The sequence below is a fragment of the Acomys russatus genome, chromosome 10 (assembly GCF_903995435.1).
Source record: "Acomys russatus chromosome 10, mAcoRus1.1, whole genome shotgun sequence".
NCBI lineage: Eukaryota > Metazoa > Chordata > Mammalia > Rodentia > Muridae > Acomys > Acomys russatus.
The window spans coordinates 14,338,180-14,346,536 of NC_067146.1; positions in this window are offsets into that span (position 1 = coordinate 14,338,180).

Genomic DNA, 8,357 nt, shown 5'->3' on the forward strand with positions numbered 1-8,357 from the left:
TAACAAGATGCATTAAGGCACAAACCCTCACATCAAGCCTGGACGAGGCAACTCAGTAGGAGGAAAAGAGCAGGGACTACTGCGTCCATCTTGTTGGTTAAGGGTCTGTTCAAATTACTACTACTACTATTGGTGGTGTGTCCCAATGCTTTGTCAATTTTTGACAACATTCCATGGCTTCTGAGTATACAGTAGGTAGAATATTCCGTTGATGTCAGTTACATTTGACCTTTTCAGATGACCTATTAGTGAGAGTGGGTTAACAAAATCTGTGATTTTAGATCTTAATAGTATTTCTTTTATAAATTTAGATACTTGTGTTTGGCTCATCTATGTTTTCAGTTTTAATATCCTTCAGGATTTTTCCTTTAATGTGTATGAAGTGACCCACCTTATTTCTTCAAATTTCAGTTTGACGTATTTTCAGGTATCAGAATAGCTATACCTGCTTTTTAAAAACCTGCTTATTTTTTAATTCCATTTTCTTGGAATGCCTTTTGTCCTCCATTATTTTACCTTAAGGTGGTGTCCATCATTGATGGTGAGATGTGTTTCTTGGGGACAAAAAGGTTCTATATCCCAATCAATCTGTTGTTCTTCCTGATCTCAACAAGTGGGGAGAGATTGAGGCCATTAATATTATGAGTTATTTTTTAACAATGTGTTAATTCTTGTCAATTTTTTTTCTGCTGGTTCCTTAGACCTTTGTTTGATTAACAGCTCTAGGAATATTTATTCCCAATATACTTTTGGGTATATTTATCCTTCTCTTCAGACCAAACTGTTATTTCTAGTATCCTTTGTAGAGCTGGCTTAGTTGGTATAAATTCTTTTAATATGTTTTAATAATGGAAAGTCTTTATTTCTTCTATTATGAGTGATAATTTTGCTGGGTATAGTAGTCTGAATGGCATCTGTGGCCTTTCAGCATGTGTAGAACATCAGTCAAAGCCCTTCTTGCTTTAAAATTCTATTAGATATGCACTGAAAAAATAAGCTATTATATTGATTGTTCTCCTTTACATGGGACTTGGTCTTTAGGTCTTGCAGCTTTCAATTTTGTTTTTCACACCTAGTGTATTGGCTAATATGTGCCATATGGAGTTTCTACTTTGTGTCCTTTTGAGCCTTGACATGCGTCTCTTTCTACAGATTAGAGAATTTTTCTTCTATGATTTTGTTGAAAATATTTTATGTGCCTTTGACCTAATCTGTTTTTTTCTCCACTAAAATTTTTATGTTTGTTCTTTTTTAGTGTTTCCCAGAGTTTCTGTGCACTCCATTAGTTTTTTAAAAATTTAACATTTTCTTTGAAAAATGCCTAATTCTTTTTCTTCAAGTCCTGATATTCTATTGACCACTTGGACCATTCTGTTGGTGAATTTCTCCATTGAGCACTTAGACTGATTTTTTTTCAAGTTTTAGTTTGCCCATAAAAATTTTTAAATTTTATATTCATATCTTGTTTTGTATTCACTCTAGCATTTAACATATCCTCTTTGAGTTCCTTGAACATATTTATAACTGACATTTTAAAATCATTGTCTGATGAGTCATCTGATTTACTTTCTTTAGGGTCACTACTATGGAGTACTATTTTCTTTAAGAGGAGAGACACTGTCCAAGTTATTCATATTGTGTTTTTGTGATGGTAGTTAGACATCTGGAGTTAGGTCACTTGATTTATCTGTCCTACCTTTGTTGAGTGGATCTTTTGCCCATTATGACAATGTATCAGGTTATGGACTAGCTGAATAGTACTTGGGGCTACTCAGTATTGATGTGCAAATAGGGTATCAGAAGTGGCCCTAACTCATCTGGAGCTAGGTGCAGTCTGTGAGCACAAAAGCAAACCTTCTATAGAGACAAAAGATTCTTGCTGTAGATCCTCAGAAGTCTGTATTCAGTATTTTGTAGGTAGTCCTTAGGTGGTAGTGCCTGAGGTCCAAGTGAGAGCGAGCGCTGTTACCTGGGAAAGTTATGCAGGGGTGGAGTTGCAACAGGGGTGAGGGTCCCTATTTGGAGGAGCTAAGAAAGATGCACAGCACTCAGGCATCAGGAGTGGAGGTGACTACCTGCAGGGTGCTCAGACCAGTGGTCCTCAGGTGGCAGATACGGATCCCAGTGGTGTGAGAGTCATCACCTGGGTGATGTGCATCCATTCTTGTAAGCTGTTTAAGCTACCATATGAAAGCAATGTGTTTCATTATAGCATTTTCACAAATATGTATTATTAAACTCTATTCCTGTTCGGCCTTATTGCCTTCCCCACCCTCTGCTTTTCTGACACATTTATCACCTGTCTGTATGTCTGTCTACCTATCTACCTTCATCTGTGTAGGTATATATTTAAATCTAGATTCTACACACGAGGAAAATGTGGTATTTGTATAAATCTGGCTTATTTCATGTAGTGATGTCCAGTTCTACTCCAGTCTGCAACTGTCATTTCATCCTTCACAGCTAAAACACATTCTCATTTATGTACCACCGTCTCCTCATCTGTCTGCTGAAGGACATCTGGGATGCTTGCCCAGCTTCACTACTAATGAACAGTATCAGGAGAAACATGATGAACAGGTGTCTCTATAATATGCTGGCTTAAGATTCCTTTCTGTATTTTTCCAGGAGTAGAATAGGTGGATTACATGATCAATATTTAGTTTTTGTAGAACTTCCATGGTGATTTTCATAGATGGCCTGGGAAAATTGGATATTTCTGTGTAGAGAATTAAACTAAGTCCTTATTTCTCATGATGTACAAAAATAAACCCAAATGAAAGGTCTTTAAATGAAATATCTGAGACTATCAAACTGCCTGAGGAAAAGACTTCAAGACACAGGCATAGACTAGAACTTTCTGAACAGGGATCCAAAAGCTGAGGAAATAATTCCAATATGACTTCATGAAAAAAAAAAAAAAAAAAAAAGCTCTGTACAACAAAAGAGATAACAAAGAGGAAATTGGATATCCATCTGTAGCTCTGGTATTGAAGATCTTTTAGAGCTATTCGTCTGACAGGGGACTGATGCTTAGAATATACAAACAACATCTGCCCAAAAGCCTAAACCCAAACAATCCAGTTAATGAATGAAAAAACAGAATATACTTCTAAAAATATAAACAAGATGGCAAATCCATATATGAAAAAAAATCCATAGTCACTCTGGTAATACAAATAAACACACACACAGAAACACACACACACAGACACACACACACACACACACACACACACACACACACACACACACACAAAACCACCGAGGCTTCATCTCACCAGTTAGAATGAGTATCATTAAAAACCAGCAAATGCTACTGAGGATGCGGAAAACCCTTACATGTTGCTTGTGGGAATGTAACACAGCGAGCTGGACTTTTTGACATGTTTTGACTAAGAGCATGTCCCACAGCTCTCACTGGACTGGCATGGCATGCTGTTACTGCATGAGGAAGTCCAAGTTACTCACCTTGAGGATGAAAGGCTACACTGAGGGGAGTCCCGTCATCAGACAGCACCAGCTGCCAACTATGTGGTGCATTCAGCCAACCTTCCGGAGGAGCGACAACTTGGTGACTCAGACAACACTAACCCAAATTACTGATCTACAAATTGAGAACATATACAATGGCTTGATGCTCCAGTGGTGGCTTGGCATGCCACAATTATGTGTATGAATCTCTTACCCTGAGGATAAATAAGAAAGAGCAACTTTAAGCCATAAAATAGAATTTAGGTTACTCAACAGGATGTACTTCTAGACTTGCAATTCTGTCTCAAACCAAAACAAATCAAACCAAACCAACCAAACAAAAATCCCAAACAAAAAAATGCGAGGCTGTAATAATTAGCCAGACCATTTGTTCCTGATGTAACCTTAAACAGTAGGGGGCATGTAGCTCTTGTTTTCAGAGGTCTCAGTTCACTCTTCTTGGCTTTGTTGGCTCTGGGACTCAAAGTGAAACAGAACAATCTAGCAGCAAAATCAGATGGCGGAACTGTTCACCTCTTAGCAGGCAGGAAGGACAGATAAAGGAACCTATGACCAGATGTAACCTTCCATGTCACGTCCCCAGCGACCTTCTTCCAGATAGGCCTTGAAGCCCAAAGTTTCCACACCTCCCAAAACAATGTCACCAGCTTGGGCAAAAGTTATCAACATATGGACCTGTTTGGTATATTTCACATTCAGACTTTAACCTGTTACCCAGGATGCCTGGGATGCTTTGTGACTTTTTATTTTTATTTTTTAAATAAAGGTAGGGTGATAATTCTATACATCCAAATTTTCTTTTAAGTTCTGGAGCACCATGAAATTTCAGTTTTCTTGAGATTTAGCAGCTCCATTTTTATTTCATGTATGGACAGCGTCCCATGTAGCTCAGGAGGGCATCACATTGCTATGTAGACAGGAATGGCCTTGAACACCTCCTCGTACCTCTGCCTCCTGGGATCGGTCACCGTGCCCACTGAATATACAGTATCTTGACACATACTTTTCACAGCTGGAAGGATCTACTGGGTCATCCTTCAGATACCATGTGATTGGCCCCCAAACGGCTATGATACAGAGAGGGCAGCTCAGGAGAGACAATATAGCATTAGTGGCTAAATTCATGAGTTCCTGAGTCAGATTGTTTCAGATGTTCCAGCCTGTGAGCTGGAAGTTGAGTGTCCTACTTCAGCTTCAGCACCTACAGAAGGGAAGGGGAGGGGAACGTCACTGGACTGCTGATGGAACGGAACTGAAGACACTTTAAGGCTAGAGGCGTCTTCGATGTTAACACTGTCGGTACAGTAGGGAGCTACCTAGGTCTGGAAAGCAGTTATTACTGGCCACTTAATATTCCTGGGTCTCTGTCTCTTCAAGTATAAAGTAAGGTTCACTAGGTAATTTCCATGGCTTATTTCCATCTGTAAAACCCCGCGACTCAGTGTCTGTGATCTGTTCTACTCACATCTCAATTCTGAGCTTACTTCTCAGTTGTTTACAATTTAATGCTAGCAATTCTGAGGACATTCTACTAGTGATCAGTTAATTGCAACACTGTATTTACAACACTATACATTATATATATATATTTTCTTCTAAGACAGTCTTTCTCTGTGTAGCCTTGGCTGTCCTGTTCTTGTTTTGTAGACCAGGCTGACTCAAACTCACAGAGGTCTGCTTTTGCCTCCATGAGTGCTGGGATGACAGGTGTGCGCACCACACCTGGGCTCAATCATGAGTGCTGGGATGACAGGTGTGCGCACCACACCTGGGCTCAATCATGAGTGCTGGGATGACAGGTGTGCGCACCACACCTGGGCTCAATTTAGTTTTTTTTTTTTTTTAATGTAAAAGCATTTCTACGTGTGTGAGTGTTTTGCTTGCATGTTTGTGTGTGTACCACATGTACCTGGTGCCTCTGGAGTTCAGAAGAAGGGGGTTGGATCACCAGAAACTGGAGTTACAGTGGTGAGTCACCATATAGGTGCTGCAAACCAACCCCAGATCTGCTCTCTGTAAGAGCAAGTGCTCTAAACTAAGGAGCCATCTTTCCAGCCTTTTCACACCTACCCGGCAAGCAAACATTTAAGTCCCCACACATATTTTCCAGGCTTGTAAAATTTTAGTATTTATTTGTATGCATGTGATACCCTTATTATGTAAAACTAAGGAAAATATCCTTTGGAACAAAAATATTTTACTTAAAAATGTACCAGTCATCTATCACCAATGTTGGTTTTGTCTCCTTCCAGTTTTTTTTTTAAATCGTAGTTTTGTGTGGTTTGTATTTTTGTGCTTTATTATTTTATACCATTTCACATAATTATGATCATTTTAAAGAGTGAAGTTAATCTCCTTTGCAGAACATTGGAAGGTAAATTATAGGTTTTGTTAACTATTTTTATTAAAATCATATATGCTTCAGACAAAAGCATCTATAATTCCAATTATACCATCCATCACATTTCAAAAAGTAAAAAAAAAAATTTTCTTTTTTGGTTTAAGCATGTTCCACATAGCTAACATTACACAAGATAATTTTGTGCATAACGGATTTGTGCCTGTGGACAGGCTAAAGGTCCACATTGTATGTCTTCCTCAACTGCTCTCCAACTTATTTTTTTGAAGACAGGGTCTCTTACTGAACCTGAACCTCACCCATTTGGTTACCCCACCTGGCCAACAAGTCCCAGAAATTCTTCTGTCTTGTTCTCCTTAGCACTGGAATCGCGGGTGTACTTCCACCACGGACTTGTTTTTTTTTTTTTTTCCCCTAACATGGGTTGTGGGATCAAACTGAGGTCTTCTTGCTTGCTTGCAAGCCCTTCAATGGCAGTGTCATCTCTCCAACCTCCAGATAAGATTTTTAGTGGTTGCATAATACCATCACACAGAATTTATAGCATATTGACCTACAATCCGCATTTGTTTCACGTGGGTAGTGACTCTTGACAATGGGACTGAAACAAGATCATAATATACCCTATGTGGCTGCTGGGTCACTTATCCTATTCTGGCTCAGTTACACCAGACCTAAACAGTCCTCTGGGACTGCTAAATTACGTAGTGAGAACTACATTTGCTTACAAACTTTCTTTGGGAGTTTGATGATTTTCTTTTCACAAACACAGAGCTGAGGCGGGTGGTCAGCTTGTAACCCCAGCTTTGAGAACCTTAGTGCATACAGACAGGAAAATCCTGAGTTCAAAGTCAACCTGGGAACTCTGTGAGTTCCAGGCCAGCCTGAGCAAGACCGTCTATCGCAAAACACATAATACCTAACTCGTAGAGACTACCTTTCTAAACCTCACTTTTCCAGGAGCTCCCAAGTTGCAAGCTTGTTGGATAATTGCGCCTTTTATTAATGTCGAGAAGATAAATAGGGCAAATGGGTATTCTTAATACTCTAATAGCTGACACATATTTGACTGCAGTTAGCAAGGGCGAGAGTTCCTTCTCAGAGTTGGGAAGAAGGTGGAGGCAGCCCGAAGTTTGCAGATTTGACAGAAGATGGCCATCTTCGAGCTTTCGCGGGATTTTCCAAGCAGCATGCTGGTGCCAAAGAGGGAAAGTGCAGGCTCGCCAAACGACCCAACTTCATTTTTAGGCTTGCGCCATCAGAGAGTACCCATCTCCTGCCAATCGTTTTCCTCCTCCGAGAGCGCCTGGGGAAGGCTCTCCTTCCCCACGTTCCAGGAGGCACACTCGCACAGCTGATGGCTAGCCAACGCCACCTGACAGCCTTCAGGGGGCCAGTCTACTTGGGGGCCATTCCCTACTTTTCCTCCTCCTTCGCCTTTCCCAACCTTCCCCGGTTCGGGTTCGCCGGAGCGCAGCGCGAGCAACAGTTTGGTGCCCCGGCGAGCGAGCGAGCGAGCGGGCGGGCGGCGCGTGCCCGGGGAGGGACGCGCCCGCGGTTCTCACACCTCCGGGCGCACGCAGCCTCGGGCCGGAGCTCCGCAGCCGCCGGCGGGAGGGCGCACGGGAGGGCGGACGGGCCGGCGGGGAGGGGGAGGGCGCGCGCCAGCGAGGCCCGCCATCCACCCACCCCGCCGCCCTCAGCGCCTCAGTCTCCCCCCTCCCGAGGCCTGGGCCCCGCGCGTCGCCTCCCCACCGGGGGTTGCCCGCCGCCAAGCGCATGCGCGCCGCGCCGCCGCCGGGCGTGCCGGCCACACACTCCCCCCACCCACTCCGTGAGCTTGTCACTTCCTGCCCTCGCCCCATCTCCGTCCGGGGTCAGTCAGTCGCTCCCTGTCGCCGCCGGAGACTTCTCTGCTTCCCCCCCACCCCCTTTCCTACCCTCTCCGCGGCGGCCGCTCGGGCTGTCCGGGGGCGGTTCGGGGCGGCCGAGAGAGAGAAAGAGAGAGAGAAGGAACGGGACTGACTTCAGCAAAGTTTCCCGAAGCATCTGCTACCCGAAAGGCCCCAGGTGGGGGACCCGCGCAGCCTCCCCGCCCCTCTCCAAAGCCCCCGGGGGGGAGGGAAACCGTTGCAGGTGGAGCGGCTCTGAGGGGGGAGCCCGGGGCTCGGCGCGGCCGTTGCCCCCCGGCGGAGGGGCGCCTCCAGTCCCGCCCGGCTCCGGTTCCAGCTCCCTCGGCTTGCTGCGCCCGGGCGGTTCCTCCTGTCAACTGCCTGCGCCCCGCGCGCCGCCAGCTCGCCGCCGGCCCGGAGCGCCGAGGGCCGCCGCCGTGAGCCGCCACCGCGGGCCCGACCGAGGACGTGGTGAGCTGTGGCGCTTCCGCGTCCGCGCCGCCCCGGGGAGTGGGTGGGCGGGGGGGGACGGGGAGCCTCTGTGGGAGCGCGCCGGCTTGGCGCCCTGGTGCGCGGGGGGCTGCGCCAGCCAGGTGGGGCCCTCCGCCGCG